Here is a 3,500-nt window from a genome sequence, read left to right as displayed (position 1 = left end):
ACTAAAGATGGAAGCAAGGAAAGGAGAGCACTCCAAAGGGTGTTCAGCTCCAGCCTAATATTTCTTTTCACAATCAATTAGCTAATCCATTATTTTTAAAGCATGACGGCTCAGGCTTTTGCTATCATTAGTTGTTAAATCAAGATAAGTGCCTGTTTTCTGGAGCACTGGAGAAGGCAGTTCAATAATGGGTCCCAGATAGGCAGTAGTGCTGGAAAGAGCTCCAGGGTGAGATTAGAATAATCCTCCTGTATCCTCTTAGTTTACTATCCTATTGAAAATGAGACTGGGACCAAGAGATTTTTTTTTTAGTCTCAGAGATTAACATGCTACAAAGAAGCTCTAAAATATTGGATATTTTTCTGCACTGCTAAAGATGATAATACAAGTTTCTGGAGAAATATTAAAAAAAAAAAGAAGAAAAGAGGGCCTGTAAATAAAGGAGATTCTGCCTGAACCTGAAAAGCAGCCAAGCCAGCAGCCACAGCAAAGCATTTCTCTCAAATTTCTAATGAAGACTTGAATATGAGAGCTGGGAAAAGAACATCTGGGGTTGAGTGAGTAAGGAAGTCTTTGAGTTCTGCACATTCAGTATTCAGTCACACTTTCCCTATTGCCTTATCTGGAAGAACAGTATCTTTGGGAAGGGGTTGTTGGAGCATTGTCAAGGACACACGATGTCAATACAACACTAGACTATTTGTTCTTGTAATCACCTGCAAAGTTGAACAAATAGTTTATAATAGTATTCCTGTATGGCTGCTTATTAAGTGGCAAGAGAGAGAGAATATTAAAGACACAGGTAGGAGACACATGATAGATCTCACTGGAGAAATGGAAAATTAAGAAACCATTCCACACTGATGACCCAATTTACCAGGAGAAAATGACCGTGAATTTATTACTTCTCTGACAATGAGACTTTGAAACACCAAAGGAAAGACCTCTCTGTTTTCTTGTCAAGTAGGCTTAAGATTTTGTCTATCAGCTCAATCACAAAAAAAGTTCTGTGCCCGCTCTCAGGATTCCCTGTAGTAGCAGCTCCAGGGCAAGGCTCAGGAGCAACAGCAGAGACCCAGGCACAGCTCTACAGGTAGAACATCTTCAGGACTGCATCACAGTTTACTCCTTTAGTTTCAACAACATGAGCTCCTGGAGCAGCAGCTGAATAGTTGACCAGGCTATTTTCCTCCCTGAGATGAGAAACTCTGAAGAGCAAGAACATGGCATTACATCTGTACACAGCACTGACAAGACTTTATGAGCACTGATAACTCAGCTGTGGCCCCACAAATTAAAAACAAGCAAGATTTCAGGAAAAGAGGAACAAGAAGCCCTTTGGAGATTAGGACAAACTAAATTAAGTTGTAAGGAAGACCAGCAAAGTTCAGCACAGATAGCCTGCCAACTAAAGCCCAAAGTGTGACCCACTCATGTCCTTTAGTATTTACATGGAGAAAGATTTGCAATGCCTACTAGTAGTTGTTTCATTTTGCAGAAATCACAAAAAAAAACCCCAAAAAAACCCAACCCCCCCCCCCAAAAAAAAAAAAAAAAAAAAAACAGAAAAGAGGAAAAAAAAGAAAAAAGAAAATTTTTAGCAGGGAGCATAATTATCCATTGAGATTTTTTCCCCCAGAAATTGTGACTAAAGCCCTTCTGCATCCCAGATGTAATGCACTTGACTCAGAAAACACCACAATTCAATTTTATACAGCCTGCATGCTACCTGCAGAACTGAGGAATAGCCACAGTGCTTTACCTTAAATATATGCATTTTCCTTACTAGCTTAAGAAAAAAAAATAGAGGCACAGAAAGAAGAAATGCTTTCATGAACTGTTGTTTAGCTCAGAGGCAGAGTTGGAGGACAGAACAGCTGGGTGTCAGCAAGTTGGGAAAGCCTATTTTACCTACTCTCTGATCTTGACCTTAGCTCAAAAGGGCAAGTGAAAGCAAATGCTAGGGAAGGCCTTCTTGTAAATCTTTGCCAGGAAGCAAAGAGTGAAGCTATTGCAAAATGCTTCACAGCCTGACCAGGGAGAAGCCTAGGGTTATGAGCCAAATATCTTCCCTCCCAGGTGCAGGCAGATTAAATGGGCTAGGGAGTTAGGGCCACATGTCATGGTGCAGTAGCAAGGAGGACAGGCCACCAGACTTGGTGGCCGGGAAGCAGAGGCACTGCCACCGCACTTGGACAGCACTCCAGCCTGAGAGACGGCGCAGACGCTTACAGCACTGCTCATCATCCTCTGCAAGAAAGGAAAACCCAAAGAAACCCAACCAGCACCAAGCCATCAGGCACTGCTTGTCTTGGCTCATGATGCTGATCCATGTAGTGCTGCTTGATTTTGTTAAGTGAGAGAGAAGAGGTGAAAAGAACACCCTGCCTCTCACAGACGTGTGTGATTTGCCATTGCTGATTTTCTATAATGAACTGTAGCAAGTGAAGCCAGTCTCTCTCCATTAATCCTGATGGGAAGTGTTTCTTCTCTGTCTTCTCATGAAGTACCCCAAATTCCTTGAATGAATACATGCTACAGCTGTACCAAACACCCAGTTGTCCATAGAACTTTTCTCTAGTCTTGTGAACTGAAGGCAGCAACACAGAGCAGCTCTTCTAGCACAGTAATACTCCCTGGTTATGACGTGGGAACAAAAGGCATCACCAGCTTTATTTCCTTCTGTAGGTGGGGGTTTTTATTATCCTGAATTAGAAATGTAGTACTGATTGGGTCTACACTTGTGGGGGAATAAAAAGAAAAAAAGAAAAAAAAACCCAACCAAACAAAAAAACCAATGAGCAATACTGTGTTCTGAAAGAGAAATAAATCACATGGTTAATGTCTCCTGTTCTGCAGCCTTAGTTCTTGGGCTTTAGGAAGTTCTTCCCAGAAGATATATTGAGGTCAGCAGAACAATCTTTTAGGGATTTCTTTATTCACTTTCCCCATAAATTGGTAACAGAGCCTGCTTCTCTTTTGCAAGAGATATTAGTAAACTTTCAGTTTCACCTCGAACTATTAATGGTCACTGGGTTGTGGGAACCCAGTGTTATTTAGCTCTAGATGTTGAATCAGTAGAAGAAAATATTGCCAATTCCTGTGCACAGACAGTCCTCTACAGACACCTAAGCAGTGTTTGATGTCTCATGGTCAGGAGCTCCCAGGGTGCTTATCTTTTTCTCCAGTCAGTCCACTCCGAGGTAAAGGCTCAGGCAAACACATGTGCTCCACATTCATCCCTCTAACACCTTTAACATATGGTTTGTGCATGTCCTGAGTGGTGCACTGATTTGAAAGAAAGGAGCAAAATTCATGCTAGAGTTCAAGGCTTTTTCCCCACTGCTGGTACTCATCTTTTCATTTCAGCTTTCCTCTTTGATCTCCCTGCACAGCATCCTGCCTCTGCCATGGGCTGGCACATCAGCTCTGGGACATGAGTGGTGGTGGCAGTGCTCACCCCTGCACTCTGCACATGTGCACAGGCACATCCCACCCCC

The sequence above is a fragment of the Corvus brachyrhynchos genome, unplaced genomic scaffold (genome assembly GCF_000691975.1).
Source record: "Corvus brachyrhynchos isolate BGI_N302 unplaced genomic scaffold, ASM69197v1 scaffold70, whole genome shotgun sequence".
Classification (NCBI taxonomy): domain Eukaryota; kingdom Metazoa; phylum Chordata; class Aves; order Passeriformes; family Corvidae; genus Corvus; species Corvus brachyrhynchos.
This window is presented reverse-complemented; position numbering follows the sequence as displayed.